The sequence below is a fragment of the Triturus cristatus genome, chromosome 4_2 (assembly GCF_964204655.1).
Source record: "Triturus cristatus chromosome 4_2, aTriCri1.1, whole genome shotgun sequence".
NCBI lineage: Eukaryota > Metazoa > Chordata > Amphibia > Caudata > Salamandridae > Triturus > Triturus cristatus.
The window spans coordinates 242,243,598-242,271,084 of record NC_140586.1 but is presented as its reverse complement, the minus strand read 5'-3'; the positions used below and the strand labels follow the sequence as shown (position 1 = coordinate 242,271,084).

At 49.7% G+C, this 27,487-nt stretch overlaps 1 protein-coding gene across 2 annotated transcripts in view; it reads right to left on the bottom strand.

Moving 5' to 3' along the window:
• The window catches only part of LOC146833541 (E3 ubiquitin-protein ligase TRIM39-like), a 138,616-nt gene that overhangs the window by 46,417 nt on the left and 64,712 nt on the right, over window positions 1–27,487 (bottom strand). The window lies entirely within an intron of this gene.

The following is a 27,487-nucleotide window of genomic DNA, read 5'->3' as shown; positions in this document are numbered from 1 at the left end:
AAAAAAATATAGAGTGTACAAAGTGTGAACCAAGTGTGCAAAATCCCTTATTGATGTAAAAGGGCTTGGAAATATTTCAAATTGCATGAACAGTCACACAAACCAATCAGATGTGAGTCAAGGGTACCACTGTACCATTTTTAGGGGCTGAGGCAGACATTTTAATAAAAACTACATGATTTCTTAGTTATTTATACCTGTCAGCGGACCCCCTAGCCTCAAACTTGAATAGATGACCTCTTCTTAGTAAACTAGAAAAATGTTTTATCTTCTGAGTCCCACAGAACTGCTGTGGAACCCGCAAAAGAAAGTAAACGCTTTGCGCAGTGACGCAGCACTCTAACATTGGCTCAATAGGTCCACAAAAACAAGCATTTGCAATGCAATAGGTCTCGCGTTTATAAGAGTTTGAGCTATTGGCATTGTAAAATTACAATGCCTTTTATTTACGTTTTGGTTTTAAAACAAATAAAAGGCATTGTCATTTACAATGTCAGCAGCATAAACTCGCATAAAAGCAGTGTGTGGAGTGCAGCAGTGTGCGGCGTGCAGCAGTGTGCGGCGTGCAGCAGTGTGAGGCGTGCAGCAGTGTGAGGCGTGCAGCAGTGTGCGGCGTGCAGCAGTGTGCGGCGTGCAGCAGTGTTTCGTGTAGCAGTGTGAGGCATGCAGCACTGTGACGTGCAGCGGCGTGCAGCAGTGTGCGGCGTGCAGCATTGTGCTGCGTGCAGCAGTGTGCGGCATGCAGCAGTGTTTCGTGTAGCAGTGTAAGGCATGCAGCACTGTGGCGTGCAGCGGCGTGCAGCAGTGTGCTGCGTGCAGCAGTGTCGTGCAGCATGCAGCAGTGAGTAATGCAGCAGTGTGCAGCAGTGTGTGGCGTGCAGCAGTGTGCCGGTTGCATCAGTGTGTGCCGTGCAGCAGTGTGTGGCGTGCAGCAATGTTTCGTGTAGCAGTGTGTGGCGTGCAGCAGTGTGTGGCGTGCAGCAGTGTGCGGCGTGCAGCAGTGTGTGGCAGTGTGTGGCGTGCAGCAGTGTGAGGCGTGCAGCAGTGTAAGGCGTGCAGCGGCATGCAGCAGTGTGAGGCGTGCAGCAGGGTGAGGCGTGCAGCAGTGTGAGGCGTGCAGCAGTGTGAGGCGTGCAGCAGTGTGTGGCGTGCAGCAGTGTGAGGCGTGCAGCAGAGACACGTGGAGGGTGAGGAGAGACACGTGTAGGGTGAGGAGAGACACGTGTGGAGGGTGAGGAGAGACACGTGTGGAGGGTGAGGAGAGACACATGTGGAGCGTGAGGAGGAGACACTTGTGGAGGGTGAGGAGGAGACACATGTGGAGGGTGAGGAGCAGACACATGTGGAGGGTGAGGCGAAGGGTGAGGAGACACGTGTGGAGGGTGAGGAGAGACACGTGTGAAGGGTGAGGAGAGACACGTGTGGAGGGTGAGGAGAGACGTGGAGGGTGAGGAGAGACACGTGTGGAGGGTGAGGAGAGACACATGTGGAGGGTGAGGAGAGACGTGTGGAGGGTGAGGAGAGACGTGTGGAGGGTGAGGAGAGACATGGAGGGTGAGGAGAGACACGTGGAGGGTGAGGAGAGACACGTGGAGGGTGAGAAGAGACACGTGGAGGGTGAGGAGAGACACGTGGAGGGTGAGGAGAGACACGTGGAGGGTGAGGAGAGACACGGAGGGTGAGGAGAGACACGTGTGGAGGGTGAGGTGGAGGGTGAGGAGAGAGACGTGTGGAGGGTGAGGAGAGACGTGTGGAGGGTGAGGAGAGACGTGTGGAGGGTGAGGAGAGACATGTGGAGGGTGAGGAGAGACGTATGGAGGGTGAGGAAAGACACGTGGAGGGTGAGCAGAGACACATGTGGAGGGTGAGCAGAGACACGTGTGGAGGGTGAGCAGAGACACGTGTGGAGGGTGAGGAGAGATACGTGTGGAGGGTGAGGAGAGACGTGTGGAGGGTGAGGAGAGACACGTGGAGGGTGAGGAGAGACACGTGGAGGGTGAGGAGAGACACGTGTGGAGGGTGAGGAGAGACACGTGGAGGGTGAGGAGAGATGTGGAGGGTGAGGAGAGACACGTGGCGGGTGAGGAGGGTGAGGAGAGACGTGGAGGGTGAGGTGGAGGGTGAGGAGAAACAGAGTTGGAGGGTGAGGAGAGACGGAGGTGGAGGGTGAGGAGAGACGGAGGTGGAGGGTGAGGAGAGACGGAGGTGGAGGGTGAGGAGAGACGGAGGTGGAGGGTGAGGAGAGGTGGAGGTGGAGGGTGAGGAGAGACCGAGGTGGAGAGTGAGGAGAGACGGAGGGTGAGGAGAGACCGAGGTGGAGGGCAAGGAGAGACCGAGGTGGAGGGCAAGGAGAGACCGAGGTGGAGGGTAAGGAGAGACTGAGTTGGAAGGGAATCAGAAGTGGAGGAGAGAGAGAGGTGGAGGGTGAGGAGAGACAGTGGTGGAGTGGGGGGGAGGGGAGGATATCACTTTTACTTCCTCTCCTAGTGTAAGGCAACGCCCCCACCCCACAGGCCCTGCCGGGGCCGAGAGCAGATCACTGTTCGCATCAGCCGTCACCCGAGACCGCTCCGTACTTGTTGGTAAATAGAGGTTCACTATCTGTTGATAATGGGATTCACTTGGGGGGCTGACTTACCTCCTCCACCCCCAGGGCCAACACTGAGAAGGCATCAGAGACCTGGTGCTGCCTATGCTGCAGTACTGCGAGAGAGAGGGATGGGGGGGCGGGCAGAGGAAGAGGAGTGGGGTTAGAGAAGGGACAGGTGGGGAGAGAAAGAGGAGAGAAGGGACAGAGACAGAAAAGGAGCAAAAAAAGAATTAGAGAGAGTAAAGAGGAGAGTTGGGGAAAATGAAAACATTACGAGAGAACATGTAGCAATGAGGTGGAGAGAGAAGATGGGAGAGAGTAAGGACGCAGCCAAGAGATAGGGCAGAGACAAAAAGAATCGAAACAATACAAAAGTATTTTCCAAACTCGTAAATAACCACGGGCCAAACAACTGATCTGCAATGAAGCATCTGAATCCGGTATATCATGACGTTAACCATGCAATAAAAAATAAATTTAAAAAAAATAAAAAAACACCCAAAAACACGTATACACCATGTTGACCCTTTTCCATGCAACGAAATCTAAAACGCCATTTTCATTCATACATTCACAGAAAACCTGTTCACAAGAGTGACAGAAAATGTGGTATTAGTGTTACATTTTTGTTTACATCCATACTCGCTCACTTATACAATTAAAGGATTCATGACCACACGGTTAAACAAAACGTACTGATTGGCCTTGCCGTGAAGGAGAAACACGTGTTGACACACACTCCCGATCTGTGAAACGTTCACCCCACTTTCTCGAAATTGAAACCAGTGCATGTGTCCGACGAACTTACTGCCGCTTATCTGAATGCACCAGTGGCAGAAGATAGTCACCATCTTGCAACAACACAATTAAAGGGAGGCATGTCTGTCTCTCCCCACCGCCACATGTCTCTGAGTCTTACGGTCTCATGCGAGATCTCCCTCTAGGAGACAGCTGACACCGACTCTTCCCCTGAGACAGTACGGGAGATGCGTGGGTGTGCATAGTGTGTGTGTCTATATGTATATATCTGTGTGTGTATGCATGTGTGTGTGTTTGTATGTGTATATGTTTGTGTATGCATGTGTGTGTTGGTGTGCAAGTATGGGTGTGTCATTGTGTTCATTTGTCTTCATGGATGTGTACACATATGTTTGTGTGTATACCTACGTCTGTGTATGCATGTTTGTGTGTATGTATATGTGTTTGAGTATGTTGATGTGCGTGCTTGTTTATATGTGTATGTGGGGTTGGTGTGTTGGTGTGCATGTATATGCATATGTTTATGCATGTCTGTGTGTGTTTGTATATGTTCATATGTGTGTGTAAATGCATGTGTGTGTTTGTATGTGTGCATAGTTGTGTATGCATGTGATCAGAGGGCAGAGTGCACTTGAGGGCAGAGGAAAACATACAGGGAAGAGTATGTGAGGGCAGAGAGAAAAATACAGAGGGAACAGCACGTGAGAGCAAAGCGAAAAATACAGAGGGTAGGGCGCATGTTAGACCGGAGATAAAAACATAGAGGGAAGAGAGCATGTGAGAGCAGAGAGAAAAATATAGAGAGAAGAACACATGCGAGGGCAGCGAAAAAAATACAGAGCGAAGAGCACATGTGAGAGCATAGAGAAAAAATGCAGAGGGAAGAGTACATGTGAGGGAAGAGAGACAAATACAGAGGGAATAGCATGTGTGAGGAAAGAGAGAAAAATGGAGAGGGAAAAGCACATGTGAGGGCAGAGTGAAAATACAGAGGGAAGAGCACATGTGAGACCAGAGAGAAAAACATAGAGGGAAGAGCATATGTGAGGACAAAGAGAACAAGTACAGGCTATGTCAAGCGGAAGTGATCGCGTTTGCGATCAAACATCAAAGCGGCGAAAAAGAAAGTAATCGAGCAGAGCATCAAAGGGCTGGGTGAGAAGGGAGGGGGGAATGCAAGGGTCAAAGCGGCTAAAGTGAAAGTAATCGAGCAGAGCATCAAAGGGCTGGGTGAGAAGGGAGGGGGGAATGCAAGGAGCAGAGGAGCAGCTGTGCATGTGCACGCCATCGTGCACTCAAGCCCTAGGCCAGCAAAACCATGTGGGTAGCACTTTTGAAAGCCCACTTACAAAATGTCTCAAAGAGACAGCTTTCGCTGTCTCAGCGAGACCTAAATAACATGCATTAAAAATGCAATAGGTCTCGCATTTACAAGAGTTTGAGCTATTAACATTGCAAATGGCAATGCCTTTTATTTTTGTTTTTAAAACATAAATAAAATGCATTGTCATTTACAATGCCAATAGCTTAAACTTGTGTAAATGCGAGATCTATTGCATTGCAAATGCTTGTTAATCAATGCACTCACAGGCCGACCTCTGGTCTCCAGAGCCGCCCTCATCATTGTACACAGGCTGACCTCACCCAGCAGCGGCCTTTCTCATCGGCGCAGAAGGCGACCCACTGAATATAGGATTTTGCTCTCTCCTGTACACAGGCTCTTCTTTTTCTACAGGCGTAGAGGGCAGGCGGAGAAGACAAGATGACGAGGGGGAGGAGACAGTAAATGTGAGAGAGTCAAAATGAGAGGAAGGTGGCCAGGGTGGGGAGAGGTGGCATGAGGAAGGACGAGGGAAGAAAGGTGTAGAAGAGAGGGGGGCTATTCGGCAAAAAGGGGCTGAGGAGAGAGGGCGAGGTGAATGAAGGGAAAGTTCAGTTGATAGACATGGAGGAGAACAGCTGAGTTTGGGAGTGAGAGTGGTGGAGCGGAGGACAGGCAGGTCCAGCCAGGACACGGGAGGGGTGCGAGCAGAGAGAAGTAAAGGAGGGAAGTATGCTGACGAGGGAGAGTGCAGGGCAGTGAGGCTTATGGAGGAAAGGTGATGAAGAGGGAAGAGATGAAGAGGAGGGCTGAGGGCTGAGGGTAGTGGTGATGAAAGGGGAGATGAAAACATTGGAACTTTCCGAAAAGGGGACAGCAGGGGAAAGGAAGGAGCGTCGATGGGCAGAGAGGGGACGGGCTAATGCAGAGAGGAGAGTAGTGGAGAAGAAGGCGGGATGGTAAGTGAGATAGGAAAAAGTTGAAAAGAAAGAGGAGTGCTTGGAGAGGGAACAGACCTGTTGGAGGTCACGAGAAGGGAGGGGGGAGTGGATAGGAAGAAGAAGAGGTGGGTACAGGAGATGAAGGGACTGGGAGAGAAACATAGGAAATGACAGTAAGGGTTTCTAGTCAGGAGAAGGCGCGAGGGCGGTAGTAGAGGAGTAGGGAGACACGTCATAGAGGAGGCAGTGGAAGGCGAAAGTGCATTAGAGAGGAAAGAAGTGGGGGAGGTGTCAAACTCCATTACCTTGGGGTCCAGTTAGCACTAAATAAAACTGCAAAAAAAAAAAAAAAAAACACAAAAAAGCTGGATGATAAATTGAGAAGAAAGTGTAGAAATAAAGGGAGAAAGAGGGCGACAGAAAATGTGAGGGAGCGAAGATAAGAGTCGGAGAGTAGAGGGTGTGAGGTGTAAAATGAATGAAGGCGGGATGGTGACTGGGCGTGGGCGAAGGAGGTGAAAGAAGTCATACAGAATTTGAACAACAAAAAAACCCAGAGAAAGTGAGTGATTTATAGAGCGCTTATCAGCCTCAAAAGGGCCTCTTTGCGCTACCGCTGAAATGCGGTTGAAAGAAAAAAAGGGCTACTATTGAAAGCCACATCAGAGAGAGGAGGTGGGTGAGTTATGCCAGTTGAAAAGTGTGCGGAGAAGAAGGGTATCACGCTGAGAAATTACAAAAAAAAGTGTAAGACGGGGTGTAGGCAGTTAGTTCATGTAAGAGGTCTGGGAGGGAGAGTAAGGGGGTGTAGCGTGACAGGAAGCAACAAGCATTTGCAATGCAATAGGTCTCGCATTTGCAAGAGTTTAACCTATTGGCATTGTAAATGACAATGCCTTTTATTTACACATAAATAAACGACATTGCCATTTACAATGCCAATTGCTCAAACTCTAACAACTGCGAGACTTATTGCATTGCAAATGCTTGTTTTCCATCCTCCCATCCTGAATCGAGTGTCAGAACGGGATGGGGGCAGCGGGGACTTGTGTGCTCTTTGGCTGGCTGTCTTGTGTCTGCCAGCCAGACATGCACATTTTAAACTTCTCAGCTGGGTTAGAGAAAGCACAGGCCACCAGCGCTCTTGAGAGCGCACTGAGAGAGGCCGCTCCCTCCAATCTTGGGGCTTCTCTCATGCTGGTTACCAGCATGAGAGCAGCACCAGGATTGCTTAAGGGAATTTACTGGAGACCGGAGTGAGGAGAATGTTGGCTGTCGAAGGTAGTGCAGAAAGCAAGATAAGTGTTTTTTTCTTGTTCTTTACACACACCACTCACCTCGCAGCCATGCACCCTCTGACACCACATATGCCCGCCCCCCTCTCTGCCTACATGCCAGCCACTGTTGCCTTTGAGACTTTTGCAGGTTTCAAGCTATTTTCTAAGAACCAGCAGGCAATGCTAAATTTGCGTCAGTGGTGGGCACAGGCTCTCAGGTACCAGACCAGGACTTATTTGTCATCATCCAATTTTGACTCGGAGCAAAAGACAGTAAGGGAGAAATTGAGAAAGGGGCAGAAAGAGAAAGAAAAACAGTGACATGCAGTAAGAAGGGATGAAAAACATTCAAGAGTGAGGTAAAAATACAGGAAGTGTATGACAATAAAAGAGAGACAAAAATAGGTAGATGGATGTTTGGCAGTACTGGCATTCGGCAGTACTGGTTAGTTTGTGGTTAGTATTCAGCTTAAGGTCAGGGGCAAGGTAAGATTCAAGCACAAGTTAACATTAGTTTTAGGTGAATGGTTTGAGGTAAGTCTTGGGGTTAAGTTTAGTGTGGGTTCATTAATTTTTTCTAAATTGTTCACAACTAAAAGGATTTCATTTTTTGAACTACAGTAATAAACACTGGGGCCGTGTTATTGTGTATTTAAATGTCAGTAATTTGTTTTTCAATGTAATTGTGTCAAGCATTAAAGTGTAAATCAACAAAGGTTGAAGCTCATGCACAGCCAGTTCTGAAGTGTTAATGGGTTCACTTCTTTCAAATCAATGTGTGTGGTGCACCCGGGGCATCACTCTCCGAACTAGAGTGTAAAGGAAACCAATGTGTAGCGCCCCCTAATTAGGGGAATGTCCCCCTAGGCACCAAGCCAGTCCTTAAAAAAAGGTCTTAAAATTTATTTTTGATCCCTTTGGAAATGACGACAGTAATCCAGGTTTATCATTTATTGATTATTATTATTATTATTATTATTCTGAGTTTTGTATAGCGCCTGGTTACCAATAGGCATCCCAGCGCTTGCCAGCACATACCGCTACTGCAAGGATGAGGGGGTTACACAGCAAACAAAAAAGTTTTTAGGAGTTTACGGAACCGAAGGAGACTAGCTTCCGAGCGCAGCTGTAGGGGCAATGAGTTCCACAGAGAGGCCACATTTATTGAAAATCTTCTGCCACCGGTTCTTGCTTTTTTCACCCTGCCAACCTGAAGGAGATGTTGATGATCAGAGCGGAGAGAGCGAGAGGCCTTGTAGGGCTGGACCAATTCCTCCAGAATAGGTGGACCTACCCCATGCAAAACTTTGTGGGCGATACAGAGTGACTTAAATTTCACCCTGTCCCTCACCGGGAGCCAGTGCAATGCCCTCAGCGCCGGGCGGGCAGATTGACGTCTAGGGAGACCCGTCAGGAGCCTGGCAGCCGCGTTCTGCACTTGCTGAAGTTTGTTCAGAGTAGCCTCGGGGGCACCCAGGAAGAGCGCATTACTGAAATCCAGACGCGAGATGATCAGTCCCTGGATAAGAAGCCTACGAGTGGCTACTGGGAGCAAAGGCAGAATCTTCTGGGCTGAGCGGAGCAGGCCGAAGCACACGCCAGCAGTTTTTTTGGCATGGATTTTAAACGATAGGTCCTGCTCCAGCCATACCCCCAGGCTCTTGATCTCCTGCTTGGGGGGGGGTACCGGTCCAAGACAGTCAGGCCAGCTGCTGGGGGACAGAGATGGAGAAGAGTTCCCCAGCAGCATCAGTTCCGTCTTGGAACCATTTAACTTTAGGGCTGAGCTGCACATCCACGTGTAGACCTTACCAAGGCACGTGTGCAGCCGGTCGGGATGGTGCGCCGACTGGGAAAGGCCAACCACCAGCTGAGTGTCATCAGCATAGCTGATGATTTTAATACCCAGCGGCAGTACCACACTCTCCAGGGGGGCCATGTAAACGTTAAATAAGGTGGGGCTCAATGAAGAGCCCTGTGGCACACCACACTGGAGAGGAGATGGAGATGATTTTTCCTGGCCTTCCCAGACCTCAAAAGAGCGACCTTCCAAAAAGGAGGCGAACCACTTGAGGGCCAAACCCGTAATCCCTACCCCCGCAAGCCGTTGGAGAAGCACCTGATGGTCCACGGTGTCAAAAGCAGCGCTGAGATCCAGGAGGATCACTGCCACTGAGCCTCCCGAATCCAGCATGCTCCTCGCATTCTCCACAACGGCCAGCAGGGCGGTGTCAGTCCCCTGACCAGGGCGAAATCCCGTTTGGGAGTCGCCCAAAAGGGAGTTGGTTTCCAAGAAGGCCGAAAGGCGGCTGTTCACCAGCTTCTCAGCCACCTTACTAATACCCGGCAGCAAGGAGATAGGCCGAAAGTTGGCAAGGTCGGCGGGATCAAGGTTAGGTTTTTTCAAAAGGGCCTTAACCACCGCCCCTTTCCAACTAGGGGGAACTACCCCCTGGACGAGAGACAGGTTTATCAGGTCCGTCACAGGGCCACCAATTACGGATGACACCAGTTTAAGATATTTAATAGGTACTGGATCTTTCGGGGAGCCGCTCTTCATAGAGCCCAAAGCCATCAAGACTTCCTCCTTAGTGACTGGACCCAGGGAGGCCAGCTCCGCCGATTGCAACTTAAGGTGGGAGATAGAATTATCCCCCGAGGATGTGACCTCATCTAGCCGGGGAAGGGAGGCCAGTATACTGTCAATTTTGCTTTTAAAAAACGAGGCCAGTTCTGTACATTTTTTACGCGGGTCCTCGTGGATAACCTGCGGATCAGGGGCATTCAGTAGCTCCTTAATAACCCTGAATGACTCTTTAGACGAATTAGCCGCCGAGCCTATGCGCTCTTCAAAGAATCTTGATTTCGCCACCCGGATAGCGGCTTTATACCTGCTCAGGGCCACACGATATTCTGTACGACTTGCTTCACTCCAGTCTCTCCTCCAGAACCGCTCTAGTCTCTTGCATCCCTTCCTCAGAGTTCTGAGTTCAGGCGAATACCAGGGTGCAGAGCCCATTCGCTTCCCCTTCGTAAGTTGTTTCTTTTTGGGTAAGAGAGTATCCAAAGATTCCACGAGCCAGGTGTGAAAAATAGCATCAGCAGCTATTAGATTTGCTCCCAGAGGGGGCTGCGTGGCCTCCAAGTGAGCCACCCAGGTGTCAACTGGGAGCCGCGACCAGGCTCTCTCCAGAGTGTACACCCGTGAGGCCACTGCAGTTGGGCTATTGAATTGCCATGACGCGGACACCAAAAAGTGGTCTGTCCAAGGCAAGGCAAGAGCCGGAGATGGATTAAGGTGGTCCAGGTTGGAGAGTAAGGGGTCAAGCAAGTGGCCCTTCTCATGTGTCATGCCCGAATTGGCCAAGTTAATTCCAAAAGATTTAAAATCATCGAGCAGGGGGAGGAGCCAAGATGGCGACCGAGACGGCTGCGTAGATTCCCGGCTCCGTGAGCCTCCGCACCCCGCACGGATATCCTGCAAGAGATCCTTATTCTGCACCACGAGATTGTGTTCGTAAGCGAAAGTGGCAACCGATCGAGTGACTCTGAGGTTTCTGACTGCCACACAACCGGAGAAATCAGCGATCGAACTTTGCGGCCCGTGCGGTCCCGAAGCCGGGACCTCGAGTGGGCACCTTGGCCGGGTGGCAGTGGAACAACAACGGCCTGTGGTGACTGGGTGGGGCCGGTCCACCGGAGTGGAGCTCCCCTCGGCCTGCGTTTTACCGTGGCCGCTCCCCCTACTGAGCACTGCGGATTGAGGGCGATTTCCGGATTCTGTGGCGTTTGCCCCTGCCTTGGAAGGTGAGCTGCCTGGGCACCGTCCCTGGCCCGCCTTGATACGTGCGGGCTGCTCCCGGCTTTTCGCGGGAGATGGTCCGTGGCGGAGACGACTGTTGCCTGTGACCGCGCAACGGCTGGCTCTGTGTCTGTCCCGGGACCCCCTTTTTCAGCGACGTGGCCCCTGAGGCGTTGTTCCCTGGGTCCTGGCCCCTATGCGAGTCGGGCCTTCCCAGCGGCCATTTTGTCATCATGCAGCCGGCCATCCTGTCCGCCGGGACGCAGCGGGACTGGGGGTGTGTGACTTTCGAGAGTGTCGCGGAGCGATCGGAGAGAGCCGCTCTGGAGTATGGAGACCTCCTGGAGGCCCTGGGGGCCCTTCATTACTCCTTTGTCCATGGCGCCGGGGTCCTGGGGGGGAAGCTGGATGGTGTGGTAACAGCGTTGGGACAGTGGCGGCATGCTGGTACACAGTTACGCGGCGGCTCTCCACACTGCACTCGAGAGGAAGATGCTGCGGCCCCCCCCGCGATTAGTGTACAGCCGGACACTTCGGACAATATGCTACCGTGTGGTCGGCTAACTGTGAACTTCATCTGTTCCGGAGGTATTGGACCTGTGCGGGAGATGGTGGCCTTGGCCCGTGCGAGGTCTCCGGCGGCCCAGGGACACTTCCAACGACGTGTCTCCCCTTTGGCTGCTCCAGCCTATCTGGCCCTTGTGGGCAGTGCATATCATGGGGCAGCACTTGAAAAGATGCCCCTCCATGTAGCGGTCCGTTCGGATGCTCAGAGACTCCCACCCCACCTGTGTGCGACGTTTCCCGACTGTTTCTGGACACTCCTGTACCTTGGGACATTGGACATGGTGCTGGGTCAAGGGGCAGGTATGGGTAGATTCGCAAAAAGCGGTCAAGGCTGAGACTGATCCTTTGAGGGTGGTCACTTCATGGATAGGTGGACTCATGGTTGTGCGCTTCTGGGGTCATTCGAACAGTTGGTGTGTAATGCTTCCTCATTCCCCCCCCCCTCCCTTATGTTTGTTGTTATGATCGGCTTGGTACCGCTAATTGTTTGTTGGGGGGAGACTTCACCGTGCGGGGGGAGAAGCCGGGGTTATGTTTTGATGGCCCTCCTCCACTTTATTACATTTTCTCCGCTCACCCATCTGGGGGGGCCTTTCTTACTCTCTTTTTCCCTGTCTCTTCTATATTTCGGGTCTAGTTCCAGGGCGACAGGCACACTGCTGGGGGGTGGGGCCATACTCATTCGCAGAGGTGCAGGGTGGTGGGCTGGGGGAGGGGACTCTTTCGTCTTTATCCTTTTTTCCATGGCCTCTTCTTTCTTCATTGTTTCCTTTTGCTTTCTTTTCTGGGATCAGTGCGATACACCACCCTGATTGTGAATCGTTTGCTTTTCATGTGTGCCACAGTTTTTGGGGGGTTCGCTGGGTTTTAGGTATGGGGACCAGTAGGCGCAACTATTTTTGATGTTTCTCCCCATCCGTATTTTCTCGCGCCTGCGCCATCGCCTCACTGTATTGCTGCTTATTGTTTGTCTCTTATCCTGGCCCTTCTCGCTGTTGGCAAATTGTCTGGCACCTGATCCTACTCTTTTGTTTCATCATAAAATGAAAAACCCTTTCTCTCCTGGTGTCCTACCCACGCGGTTTTTTGGCCGGACTATATTGGACTGCAGACTTCGCTCTCCGAGGTGCCGCCTGTATTGACATTTGCTTTTATTATCCTGATTGTTTAGCGGCCGGCCCCGGGGGGTTGTAGGCCCATACATGTAAATGACTGAAACATCAATAAAGGTTTTTCAAAAAAAAAAAAAATAAAAAAAAAAAAAATAAAATCATCGAGCAGATCCACTCCCACGGCATTGGTGGGGTCCTCAAGATGTATATTGAAGTCCCCGAGGACAACAAAGTTGGCAGTTGAAGAGGCAAGGAGTGCGGTGGTTTCAAGGAGAGAATTAGAGAAGCTACCCAGGGGTCCAGGAGGACGGTAAATCAGCAAACCTACCAGGGACACTGTAGGTGACAACCGAAGGGAGAACTGTAAGCTCTCACAGTCAGTCACCCCTCCATTCTGAATCTTGCAGGCAAGAGTGTCTCTATAGAGAACTGCAATTCCTCCTCCCCTCCCCTTAGGTCTATCAAGATGAACTATATGAAAGCCCAGGGGGAGTGCTCTGACCATGTCTGGACCTGAGCTGGGGGAGAGCCAGGTCTCTGTAAGAAACAACACATCCAGCTCGTGGTCTAAGATCAGTGAGTTAATTTCAATGGCGTGGCTCGGCAGGGACCGGCAATTAAGCAAAGCCATAGAAAGGATAGATTTGACAGCCACTGAATTATGGCCAGATGGGCACGCTCTACAAGGTAAAAACGGAATAGTTCCCATCTGTGAAAAGCCACACCTAATGGGGTGTGGTGGACGCAACGCCAACAGAGCTTCCCTCCCATAACGAAGCCTGGTCATAGATGGCGCCACAGAGTCGGGCATGATGACAGGCCCTAGGCCCGTCTGGGCCCGGACGGGCACAGACGGGCTTGACTCTGGCGAAACTCCGGCGATATTCCGGCGATGACGCTGCGTGATGACGCTGCGCGTCAGCATGGTTGGCTTTATGCTCGCCGAGCGCGGGCTACTCGGATCACTAGAGCGCTACCTGCGCCTCACGCAATGTCCCCCCTCCCAAGATGGCCACCAACACGAGCCAGTGGGCAGGGACCCGCTAAAAGATTAGATTAGATTAGATGTATTAATCGTAGTGTTTTCACAAATTAACTTCATTCATGAAGCATACAATACCCAGAATGCATTGCATCCGTATGTTTAGTCAGTCACATGGATTTTTTTATTTAACATCTTTAGTTTTCCCAATGCATTTCGGGCATTCCGCCCTTCAACAGGGGATAGGATCTACAAATGTAAGGTAAAAACTTATGACCATGAGAAAACCAATGCAAATATGAAGGGTTAAGTGTGTCATTAATGATTTCTAGTATATTAATGATGAGTGTTTGAATTAGACCGACCACCGTGGTGATAAAACTGATATTAGTTGAAATACAAATTTAAACCAGTCCTCCAAGTGGTGTAGGTGAACTGTCTAGTTGATTTATCGTGAAAAGAGATTAGACGCGCGCAAGTGAAGTTTACAAGTGTTGAGTTAATGAGGAGCAAGATACAAATGGTGAGATGTCAAGTGACGGTAAAATTATTACACAAGTAAAAAAATCCCTGTGAGGCGGTGAAAGTTAGAACGACAAATAACGTGAGCGTTTCGAAAGTTATTTGAAACAGTTCAATCAAAGAATTGTGCAATCCCGTGAACTCAAGAGAATACTGTGCGTGCACGAAGAAACGTGCTCAAAAGTAAAACCCGCTAGTGGGGTGTAAGTGACGGAAAATATGTACTTACTAGAAAACGTTCATGCGTGTGTCTCGAAACTCCATGAGTGGAACTGACATCGTACCCGAGAAGTTGTTAAGAGCGCGATTAGTGAATGTGTAAAAGGAGGATGAATGTTACGTCAAGCTCAATGTTGGTAAAAGCGTGGCGTCCATGTTGGTCTAGTGTAGAGTATAGAACTGGAGTATAGAACTGGATTAGTAGTGTAAATATGTACTTACTAGAAAACGTTCATGCGTGTGTCTCGAAACTCCATGAGTGGAACTGACATCGTACCCGAGAAGTTGTTAAGAGCGCGATTAGTGAATGTGTAAAAGGAGGATGAATGTTACGTCGAGCTCAGTGTTGGTAAAAGCGTGGCGTCCATGTTGGTCGAGTGTAGAGTATAGAACTGGAGTCTAGAACTGGATTAGTGATTAGAAACTAACAAGCAACAAAAAGACGCGCGGTCGCGAGACGCACTCTGTGGTGGGGGAGGGGGAGGAGCATTGAAGCCGAGCAGGCAAGACTGAGGCGCAAAAGGGAAAGCAGGCTGGCTGGCGAGTGGTGTAAGATGTGAGCGCACCATGACGAGAGAGGAAAGCCATATGGCGCCTCTGCTCGTCATTGTGCGCGTAACCGCACGCCCGTGGCCAGCCAGCTAACAGACCTAACAATCTCTGAAGCGCTTCCCCAAACGGATTGCATGGCGGCACGATGCACGTGATTGTGCGCGTGCTCACCATGCAATCTACTTTTGGGAGCACTTTGAAATGCCCCTCTTACTAGAGTCTCGCATAGCGATTGCGTAAACGCAATAGCTAGGCGAGACCTAAAAAACGAATAGTTTAAACTATAAAGCAGGACTGTAAACCGATTAACCAGCAAGAAACCGACAGCACTACAACAACAGTACCGTTTATTTCAGAAAGCTTTTAAAGTTATTGGTTAGTGGCTGGTGTCTGCATGAGCTATGAAAAAAATAAATAACAGGCAGAGTCTGTCAAGGCCAGCTCTATTAGCTGCGACTGAAATCACAGAAAGCAGACCCAAAAAGAAACTGCTACATGCAAAATAGAACGCTGTGCAACAATGTGCATGTTTATCACTGACCATGGAATTAATAAGCAACTAAATTTAGTAACACTAATCAAGCAAATGTAAGGATTAGGGCACTATAACATACTTTGAGTTCTCTTAAATACACGTTTTGCAGAACACTGATATACAAACAAGCTCTGTGGTAGATGCCTGTGATGCCATGCATAACTCAATATAATAGTCACAATATAACTGAAAATAAAAAGATCACAGCTTGGTGAATGCTATCAATATGCTTCAGAGGGCTCCAAACAGGGGTGACTGAAGACGTCAATCAAAAACAGAGATGCGAGAACCCATCACCTGGCAGTACATCTTACTTTACTAAAATTCAAACACTCTCACGACTCCTACCCCTGGTATTTACTTCAACTGACCACAGAGGACGTTAGAAACAGCTGAACACCTCCTGGCAGGTTTTCGGCCCAGAATGACAGTAATGATGTGGTTTCAGTTTTGTCTGACCTAAAGTTTCATATTGCTGCTTTGCTGACATTTGATTGGCTCGTTTGTAAATGTAACATTCTTGGACGAGAGACATGCCTTGCTCAGTCAGCATTGGACTGGGACAGAAAATGGGCCCGGGCACCGAAATGAAAGTGGCTCCTATTAACTAATCCGATCCCTAAAAAGCGGGCCAAATCTGCGAATCAAGGCAGTTGCGAACTTATAAGGACGCGCTGTATAAATGTTTTGCAAGGTATGAGAGACTGCAAGCACTTGAGCATGCTGCAGGCAATACTTGTGGTATTGTTAGAGAAATTAACAACAAAAAACACGACCCACCGGCCCTAAAACAAGTAAAAAAACAGTCAAAAAACAGCCCACGTGCTGACCTATCAGACCAGCCCTTCGGACGTTCCCAGATTGTTCTGTAGTCCAGTTGAATCCTCTCCTTAGTTTAAGGGGGCATTCAGAACACTGCAGAAACTGGATGTAAAAACTCTGTAGTGCAAGAAGTAGGGAACAGCTTTCACAATTATTATTTGCACCACTTTTGTGAATGTAATTTCAGCCTTTGGAAATTTACTCCCATAGTTAAAACTGTTCAAACTTGATAGAAACTGTGTATGCAAATCTAGAGGAAGGACAATTTGAACTCAACTCTATATTGGTTAAAACAGTAGCAAATAATGTTCACATCTATTTATGACACTTGAAACAGTGTCATAATGAGACTCTAAATGTTTGTCCATAAGTAAGAGCTCTTCAATGTAATGGTATACATTTTGGGGAGAATTAGCATTGCTTTAATGAGGAAGTATGTCTATAATAGTAGTCTTTTACTGAACCTTGCATGACTTTGTGAATCGGCCCCAAAGTAGCCAACTCTCTATAGGTGAAAGAGGGCTCTGCTTTTTCTATGTGTTCATTGTGAGAAACTGGGTTACCGGTTGACTGGGGTGTGAGCCCTGCTCAAGCAGCAACCACAATCCTTGTCAGGGTATGGCACAAGCAAACCCCAAATTAACCTGGGCTCAACCTCCTGGTAGCTTGGCACAGAGCAGTCAGGTTTAACTACAAAGCAATGTGCAATAATTCAAGCTGTTAAACAGTGAAAACTTCACACAAAAAGTATCCCACACTAGGTTAGAAAAACAGAGCAAAATGTAATAAAGAAAACAAGATCAAAATGACAAACAACCAATTAGTATAAACAGAGCTATGAATTTTTAAAGAATAAAGTGAAAAATAGCACCTAAAAGTATAAATCAACAGCAGCTATCTCGTCGCACTGGACCGGATCAAAGTTAAAAGTTCAGGCCCACCGCGATGGAGCGCGGGTCAGATACAGTCCTAGATTGGTCCCGCTGAAGGTTCACCGTCTCAAGTTTTGTGCCAAGAGTGCCATTCATGTTGGAGAGCACCACAAGGAGCAAGCAGAGCTTCATGGAAGTCTGTCGGTGTGGTGCCAAGAGCAGACCGGGAATTGTGGATGGACGGGCTGGAGCTTCGTGTTGGCGTTACCCCAACGGGTAATTGATGGTGCTGAGTGAAGAGACAGGCTGGCGGCGGCTCGTGCTGGATTTCGGTGTGAGCAGCACAGTCTAATTGCGAATGTGTCCGTTTACAAAGATGCCAAAAGCTTGATTTAACAGCCAGTGAGCCACACCACGGGTCCAGGACCGGAGAGGCACAATGTGGGGCCATGAACTACCTACAGATGGGTCCAAGAGCTGTTTAGAGAGCCTTTTATGTTCTTGAGTCTCATCAGGAGGCCAGCAGACTAGCCCTTTGAGTCACTCTGGAGTCCTGGATTCAAGATGAAGTTGCAGGTCCAGCTGTTCCTCCCCAGGTAGGAGGGCAGCAGGTCAGCATAGCATGTCCATAGCTCCTTCAGAGTAAAAGCTCATCAGACGTGCAGTACTTTCACCAGTACAACAGTCTTTCTTCCTGGCAGTGTATCCACAGGTCCAAAAGTGTACTGAAGAGTTGGTGTCTGAAGTCTAGTATTTAGATCCAATTGTGCCTTTAAAGTGGGGGAGAAGCTTTTAGAGGTTTATGTTTGAAGTCCCCAAGCCTCCTGCCTTCCCTGTCCAGGGTCCAGACTAACTACAGGGGTATGCAGCCCTTTGTGTGGAAGTAGGACACAGCTTCAAGTTTGGGTGGGCTGTGCCCAGCTCCTCCTCCTCCATCCTGCCAGTGACGGCTCATCCAGGACCACCTAAGCTACCTATTTAATGAGGCTGTCTAGGAGAACAACACAAAGATCAACTGTTAGCTATACCCAGTCATGTGTCCCATGCACAGACTGCAGTCACTAAATGGTTAATGCATGTATAAGCCAACTTTTTTAAAAGTGTTGTTTTCAGAATAACAATTAAAAATATAACTTCATCATAAGTTAGGATTTTAAATTGTGACTCCAGGGACACCAAACATGAATGGTTACCTTTTTCCATTTGGACATGACACTTATAAAATGTAATAAAGTAACTCCAATGTTATCCTATTGGAGAAGTAGGCCCCAAAGTAGTGAAAAATGGATTTAAGAGATTTTCATGACCCGAAATATCTAAAACTTAAAAGGACATGCCCTAACTTTTAAATACATTGCACCCTGCCCTCTGGGATGTCCAGGGCCTACCCCAGGGGTGATTGATATGTATAAAAAGGGACGGTTTGGGCCTGGCATAAGGTTTAGTTTGCCAGGTCGATATGGCAGTTAATAACTGCACACACTGGCTGCAATACCAGACCAGAGACATGTCTTAATGGGTTACATAAGTGGGTGGAACAATCAGTGTTGCATACCCACTATTACCATTTAATTTAGAGGTCTTGGACACATGTAGTGCCACTTTACTAGGGACTTTCAAGTAAATTAAATAGGCCAATTGGGTATAAGTCAATGTTACCATGTTTAGAGGAGAGAGCAAGTGTGCACAATCCTAAGGCCAGCAAAAACTAGGTCCGTAAAAGTGGTTGAGGAAGGCAAAAAGTTTGTGGAAAGACCTCCGTAAGACAGACAGGTCTAACATACTTCTTGGATATGAATGTTCCCTGAATATTCACACAGAAGGACTTATTAACGTATTCCAAAATGCCTTTGTAAATAGGCCCAAATTAGTTTTCTGATACTGCACCAATCTGATGTAATTTATTATGTTTAGGTGGGTACAGTTTTAGAATCACAAATTTGTGAATGTAAACAACTTTTCAGGGTCATTTATAGACAGAAGCACACCCAGATTGTATATTGGGTGAATTAAGGCAAACAGTCCACTCCTGCAGAACAGCAAGTACAGAAGAGTAAGCTGCAGATGTCAGTTTGGAGATGACTGGATTTCAAACTGTTTATACCTGATATTTCTCCAGTCTGACATACACATCTATAACTACGGAATACTGTTCCATACCATCATGTGAAGCATTGCAAGAAGGGGAGTAGAGTCTTCCGTTTGTCCATCTAAAATACCAATGTAAGCTGCTGCTTTTACGATCAATGTTAGGGCAATCTATAGAACACCTAAAGACAACGTGATGATGTTCCCCAGTCAAAGAGAACACGATGGAACAAGCTTTTAGACTCAACACATGGTGGCAAGGGATCTAGTCTTATCACCTATGGCTCTCAAGATACTGAAATATTGACATGGGCAGCGGAAAATTCTAACTACAAATATGTGTACTAAGAATCAATTTCTGGCATAAAATATCACTTTTGTTCACAACCAAGTTACTTCTTAGACATCAATGTGTCAGCATAGACAACTTAGGTATTGAAAATAGGCAATATATTCTCCTACTGTTAGGTATTTCTGGCGTTCGGCCCACTAACATGCCAATGTCAATCAATGTCAGAAACAGAAGAGAGCAGTAGGAGAGTAAAAGTTTGGGACAGCGGGAGGAGTCTCGGTTTGAGACACAAGCCTTTCAGGACCCAATGCTACCAGCAACTATTCTGCTAGGGCACGCACACATCGACACTGGCAGTAGGCTAATAAACCACATTTAAATGTGATTATTTTATAGGAACCTTTCCAAGACTCTCTTCCTCTAGCCATTTAATATATTTACCAAGATAGTTCACACTTTTATGGAAAATAGAATTTTAACTTGTACCAATAAACCCTAATGCTGCCATTTTGTTAGCAATTTCTGGATCTGTCCACGCCTGTGGTGTATGGGGAAGAATCGAAGCAAGTATCACCCTCTCCTGCTGCTGAATTAACTTTACCCAAAAGCACTGTGCTTTTCACACTCTGTCCTCTCCTGTTGCAATAGTACATTAACTAAATTCAACAGGAAATTAATATTTCCGTGGTCTGATGCGAGCCTTATGCAAGAAGAACTTTCTCATAAATGATACAGCTCACAGATCTTCCAGTGCATAAACATGGTTCTTCACTTCAAAAGTACCTATTTCTCACATTGCAGAGATGTTTAATATTCATTACTTTTGTTATCCCAGCCGGGTTTTAAAAACCACGAAATCAGTCTAATCACATACTTCGAAAAAACATATTAACCTTGTACTATTTCTCCATGGACTCAGAGGAAAAAAAGTTATTTAGAAAGGGGAAACAGCATTGCATTTTGCTATGCATCATCAAATTAAAAAAAAATCTTCATTTTGTTCATAGCATTCCAAATAGGATTATAAAATAATCCTACTTTTCCTATAAAGATTAATAGTTTACAAAATCCACAACAAAATCTAACTGCGTTCATTGAGTCACCACAACTTCGTCTAGGATATAACATACATGTTATTTTCAATTACAGAGGAAACTAAAGGACAAACACAAGGCACAGTCAAGTGGCACTTTAAAGGAGAGACAGGTAACACAAGAAGCCCAATACATTGCACCAACATAAAAGGAACCGTGAGATATCCTTGGTGCTTCCCTGTGCAATGCCGGTTATCACCTCTCAAAATTGACATTTTGAATACCTAAGTCCCTTGACTTGAGTCAGCACCCTTTTATTAGATGTGATAAAACATTACATTTGACAATGTTCTTGGTACGTAGTTGACACATTAATCAATAACAACTGTAATTTGAGTTGCTTTGCTTGGAGCCACTCCAAATTGAATTAATATGAATATGAGTTGCCCAGACTACTTACATTGAAAATAGAGAGACAGTATGGCTCATTCCAAATAATAATAATAATGACCTTTAGGTAGAAAATAGTATTCATCAAAATGATCTAATACTGCACCCACCACTATTCATGAACAGGGCTTTAAAACTAAGGCTGTTCAGAGGGGACAACAAAGACTGTGGTAGTAGTGAAATGCTGAAGATAGTGTCCAAGTGTGTATGGAAATCTTAGAGGGTCAAGGCTTGTAGACAGGGCTTAGCATTGAGAGTACATATAATGTTGGTGAAAATGGACATGAATGCTATGAATAGTTACATTCATAGTCTTTACTCAGATTTAATTTCTTTCACGTTGATACGTACAGACCACAGAATGTACCCGGAGCAGATACTGGTGCAAGGGTGATGAAGTCACTCTTTTTCCTGTTTGACTTCATGATAGGTTCCCAGAGAGGGCTCAAGATACGGCCAGGGTTGGCTTGTATTACATTTTATTAGGTTTCTTCTTGTTTACCTTCCCCAAAACACCTGGAAGAAAATCAACAATATCTCATCCTGTTCCAAAGAGCACAAGGGCTGATGTATCAAGCATTATACTGATTACAAAGCCTGCAATTCACAAAATGACATGCTTTGCAACTGCAAAAAAGCAAGTAGCAATGTACAAAAATCACACTGTGAGTCGGATTTGTCTTTCCAACTCTCAATGTTCATCTTGTAAACTCATAATACAACACAGAGGAAAGGGGGTATGCAAAAGTGTCCCTCTCTACTTTGGGATTCCCTTTGGAATATATCCATGCTACTGTTTGCAGTTGAAAACAACTGATTAGATGCCGACTCCCCAAAGGCGATAGTATCCATTTGCAAAGTGAAAGGAGTTGCCCCTGAGGGACAGTTTCCACTCTGTGGATGTGGCCTTTCGGCAGTGGGGGAGGAAAAAGCGCTCCGTGGGACCGTCACACACTCCTCCGGAACCAATCACAGAACACTGAGGTTTGTTTTTAAAAGCAGCAACTCTCCATTAACGCAACTTTGGTGCCAAATGGCAAACTTCCCGATCTAGAGTTACCTGCCACAAACCCTTGAAGTTGACCTGCAGCTCTGGGGTCAAGGGTTTAAGAAACAACCAGAAGGGGCTTTCCATCAGAAATACATGACTTTGGTTACCTCAATTGCCTCTCATTTCCTCTCCTTGATATTTAAAAGGCCTGCTTGTCGAAAGAGATCATTGATTCAGTCAGAGAGAAAAAGAAGAGCATACCAATGAAGTGGACAAGGGGTGAGAATGGAGCCCTGAATTGTTTTCATTCATTAACAGGAATTTTACATGCTTCCATTGCAGGGCCCTAGTGGCCCTTAAAGGGTTTGAGGTTAGCACTAAAAGTAACCAACTAGACACTGCTTGAAAAGGACAAAACTGTTATCTAGGGGTGAGGAGATTATATGCTAAAAACAAAATCTTCCTCTGCATTTGTATTCTAACTGGAGAGGGTGAAGTTTGTAGCTTCTCCAACATAGTGAGTTAAGTCGTTCAACTTCACCGTTTGTGAAGTTGGATGAGAGTTCCCAACTTCGCCCGAGGCAATGGCAACCTACCTGCGATCTGCCAATTTTGCTTAACATATGCTTTAGCGAGTCTCGCCCAGGAGGAAGGGAACATGCTGTGGCTGTAAATCTATCTGCATTAACTGCACCCCTCACATTACCAGGAAGAAGGTGCTGTGGGTGGGGGTAAGCTGAGCTCTGTCAAAGGACCTTGCCTGGGCTAAGGGTGCTACAGTGAGGCTTGGGCGGCATGGAGGCTTGGGCAGAGAGCTAACCAGTGAGTAGCGAGACTGTGCTTGGGCAGAGAACCTTGAGGATGGACTTGAGGGATTGGCCAGGGTCCTTTTTCGGAGAGGGCTGAGGCTTTACTCAGGGGATGCTGCTAGAGGCAGAGGCTGTAGGAGAAGAAGAAAAGGGAAACCTTCCAAGAGGTCCACATGCTGCTTTGCACTTCAGGGTTCACTAAAATGATATGGGATCCTAACAGATAAGATACACATCCCTTTGTTAAAGAACTGTTATTCACTAGCGATGCTTATCTGAAAGAAACACGTTAGTTAGATTCCTCACCTTAGAATATCCCCAGGCGTCAGACTGGATCCGGAAGATTTTTGTAGCAATACCCCTTGCGCGTCGCTAGGCTTCGTCTGCGGCTCCGCGTCCGTCGTTGGTGTCGTGCGCCGGAATGACGTCGGAGTACTTAGACGCCGCCCTCGCGCGCTGACGTCAGTTCTTTTTTCCGCGCCAGTAAGCGCCGATCCGGGAGAGCTACCCCTTTAGTCATTTTTTGACTAAATTTTTGACTCTTTTTGGTCACTTTCTCGACTCTGGTGCCGGTAGGATGCCTGGTTTCAAGGCCTGCGACGACTGTCACCGACTGATGTCGGTGACCGATCATCACCGCCGGTGCCTGTACTGCTTGGGCCTCGACCACGACGCGGAGTCGTGCTCCGATTGTATGGCCCTGACCTCGAAAGCTAGACGGGAGCGGTCCCGCAAGCTTCTCGAGCTTCGCCACTCGGCTCCGCGCCCCTCTCGATCCCGGTCCACGAGGAGGTCCAAGGATCGGTCGCGGAGCCGCACTCGACATCGTCGCTCGTCTGGCTCGAAGTCTTCGGGTAAGTCGAAGCGCTCCAAGAAGTCCAAGAGGCGACACCGCTCTTCGGACTCCCCTCGCCGGTCGCGCGACTCGGCCGAGGGTCAGGGGGGTTTTACCCCCGCGGCTCCGCCGGAGCCGCAGGCGCCGCGCACGTCCCCATACCCGCCGGTCACTGGGACTGACGCGACGCCGGCGGAGGTCAGTGCCTTCCTCTCGGCCATGAGGAGCCTGGCCCCGCCGTCGACGCCCGCTGGCGCGCCTTCGGGCCCCGCGGACTCGACTGGGCGACCTTGCGCGCTGGCGGCTCCGGCCCCGGCGCCGTTGGAGGCTCCGGCCCCGACGCCGCAGGTCCCCGAGGGGCCCGAGCCTGGGGCCCCGTCGACGCCGGTCGACCTCGTCACGCCTCCTCCGCCGGCGTCGACTCCGGTGCCACCTCCGAGGCCGACTCCGGTCGACGTCGATCCCCGGTTCAGCCCCTGTCCGGTCCCGACGCCGATGCGGCGCCGCCCGACGCCGCATCCGACGCCGCTAGAGACACATGTCTACCGACCGGCTCCAATCATTCCTCTTGTTTACCAGGAATCGGATGACGGGGGCGACTGGGAGGGGTCCGAGGACCCTTTGGCCCTTCAGGGCCAACTTGCACAGGACTGGGCAGATGAACTGGGGGAGGCCAGTGGTTTGGATACCTCACCGGACACTGGATTCATCTCTCCTCCGACTGTGGCTTCGGAGGAGGGTGCAGCTTTTTCTGTGGTGCTGCGCAAGGCGGCTACGGCCCTTGTGCTTGAGCTGCCTGCCGTGGCTGTGAGGACTAACATCCTCACTGAGGTGCTTCAGTCTGCCGCATGCTCCACTGAGCCTCTGCTGCAATTCAATGAGGCCCTCATTGACGTTCTACAGGGCACCTGGTCCAAGCCCTCCACAGTCCCTCCTGTGGATAGGAACGTTGCCAGGCGCCACCGCCCTGCTCCGGGCGACCCCAGTTTTCAGTCCCAACACCCCACCCCCGAGAGTCTGGTTATCCAGGCCTCTACCTCCCAATCCTCCTTCCCGTCCGCTCCACCGGACCGGGATTCCAAGAGACTGGAACAGTTCGGTAAAAAGCTGTTCTCCTCGCTCAGTTTGGGCCTGCGGTCTTTGAACACCGCCTGTCTCTTGGACCGTTATTCCCACTCTCTGTGGGATACGGTGGAGGACGTGCTGCCCCTGTGCCCGGAGGAGGCCTGGGCACGGCTTTCCTCGGCTCTGGCCGATGGGAGGGATGCAGCGCGCCATGCCATCCGATGTGGACTCGACACTATGGACTCGCTGGGTAGGGCGATTTCTACCACGGTGGCACTTCGACGTCACGCCTGGCTACGGTCCACGTCCTTTTCAGGGGATGTCCAGAGCACTCTCATGGACATGCCTTTTGATGGCACTCGCCTTTTTAGTGAGAAAGCGGACAGTGCGCTGGCTCCCTTCAAGGACTCCCGGGCTACAGCCAAGTCCTTGGGCCTCTCGGCCCGCGGCCACAAACTTCCGCTTTTCGCTCCTTTCGTGGCCAAGGAAGGGGCGCCTCCTCACGTCCGCCTAGCCACCGGCCGCAGAACCAGACTGCACGCGGTCGCGGAAGAGGTTTCCGCCGAGGCGGTACTGGAGGACAACGCGGTCAGTCCACATCCACCCCGGCAGCATCCGCCTCAAAGCCTTCCTAGTCCGAGCTTTCAGGCCCATTCCTCGCCAGTGGGGGGACGGGTTCGCCATCACCTGCTCCACTGGCGTACCATCACTTCGGACAGGTGGGTGCTGCAAATCGTCCGAAGGGGCTACTCCCTCCCCTTCGAGACGACCACTCCAGCCATGCCACCACAGCACCACCGTATGTCGGAGGATCATTTGAATCTTCTGCGAGAGGAAGTTTCGGCCCTCTTGGCCAAAGAGGCCGTCGAGCGCGTTCCGAGCCCAGAAGTAGGTCGTGGTTGTTATTCCCACTACTTTCTGGTTCCCAAGAAGGGCAAAGGGGGCCTACGCCCTATCTTGGACATCCGGAACGTCAATGCTTTCCTCCGGAAGGAACGGTTCAAAATGTTGACTTTGGCTCAGGTTCTAGCTGCCCTAGACCCTGGAGACTGGATGGTAGCGTTGGACTTGCAGGACGCATATTTCCACATCCCCGTCCTGCCGGCCCACCGGCGTTACCTGCGGTTCACAGTGGGTCAGGAGCCCTTTCAGTTCATCGTGCTCCCCATCGGCCTTACCAGTGCCCCTCGGGTGTTCACGAAAGTGATGGTGGTGGTCGCAGCTCATCTGTGCAGATCAGGGGTTCCAGTCTTCCCCTATCTCGATGACTGGTTGTTGAAGGCGGGCTCGCCCCAGGCAGTCGTCTCCCACCTCCAGACTACGGCGGATCTCCTGCATTTGCTGGGGTTTTCCATCAACGTGCCGAAGTCACACCTGAGCCCTTCTCAGAAGCTCCTCTTCATTGGAGCGGTTCTCGATTCGGCGCAGTTCATCCGCCGGAACAGCGGGTCCGGGATATACAGGCCCTGATTCCCATCTTTCGGCCTCTATCCTGGGTTTCGGTCAGGCTAGTGTTGCGGCTTCTGGGGCTGATGGCTTCCTGCATCCTACTAGTGCATCACGCCAGGCGGCGCATGCGGGCTCTGCAGTTGGACCTGAAGTTTCAGTGGGCCCAACATCACGGCAACCTGTCCGACCATGTCTTGATCTCGGAGGGCACTGCACAGCAGTTGCAGTGGTGGCTCACGGACCGCGATTGGGTCACGGGCAAGAGCCTCTCCCTACCCCTACTGGAGCATGTCGTAGTGACGGATGCGTCCCTCCTGGGATGGAGTGGCCATATGGGAGAGGCGGAGATCAGAGGCCTCTGGTCTCCGGCGGAGTCTCGCCTCCACATCAACTTGTTGGAGCTGAGAGCGATCCGACTTGCACTGAAAGCCTTCCTTCCCTCTGTCCGGGGAAGTGTTGTGCAGGTGTTCACGGGCACCACCACCGCCATGTGGTATTGCAACAAACAGGGCGGGGTGGGGTCGTGGATCCTTTGTCAGGAGGCTCTGCGCCTCTGGACATGGCTGGAACACCAGGGCATCACCCTGGTGGTTCAACATCTGGCGGGCTCTCTGAACGCCAGAGCAGACAAACTCAGCCACCGGTGCATGATGGATCACGAATGGCGTCTGAACTCCGAGGTGGCGCAAGGTCTCTTTCAGCAGTGGGGAGAGCCTTGGTTAGATCTATTCGCCACCGACGAGAACGCGCAATGTCAGCAGTTCTGCGCGTTGGAATTTCCAAGGCGGCACTCGCATGGCGACGCTTTTCGTCGCGAGTGGAGTTGCGGTCTGTTGTACGCCTTTCCGCCTATACCACTTCTGCCCAGAGTGCTGAAAAAGATCAGGCGCGACCGAGCCCAAGTCATCTTGGTGGCTCCGGATTGGGCACGAAGGTACTGGTATCCCGAGCTACTCAGTATGTTGACCGATCCTCCGATACGTCTGCCCCTTCGGGAGGATCTTCTGTCGCAGCAGCAGGGGACGGTCCTCCACCCGAACCTGTTCAGCCTCCACCTCCATGCGTGGAGATTGAGCGGCGGCAGTTGATGCCATTTGACTTGCCTCCTGAAGTCTGTGATATCATTCTGGCAGCCAGACGTCCCTCCACAAAGACGGTATACGCCTGCCGGTGGAACACATTTGTGGCATGGTGCACAGCAAAGGCTGTGGATCCCCTTTCCGCCCCTCTTTCTGAGGTTCTCCTCTTTCTTCTTTCTTTAGCCCGGCAGGGCTCTGCCCTGGGCACCTTGAAAGGTTATCTTGCTGCCATCTCTGCCTTCTTACGGCTTCCTGATCAGCCCTCTCTTTTCAAGTCCCCTGTAGTGTCACGCTTTCTTAAAGGCATTACTCACACGTTCCCTCCTGTCCCTTTTGTAATGCCTCAGTGGGACTTGAATCTTGTCCTAACATTTCTGATGTGCGCTCCCTTTGAGCCTCTTCACAATTGTCCTCTTCGTCTTCTGCCTCTTAAGACTGCTTTCCTGGTAGCCATCACCTCGGCTAGACGGGTGAGTGAGCTCCAGGCTCTATCGTCCAAGCCTCCTTTTCGATCTGTTCATC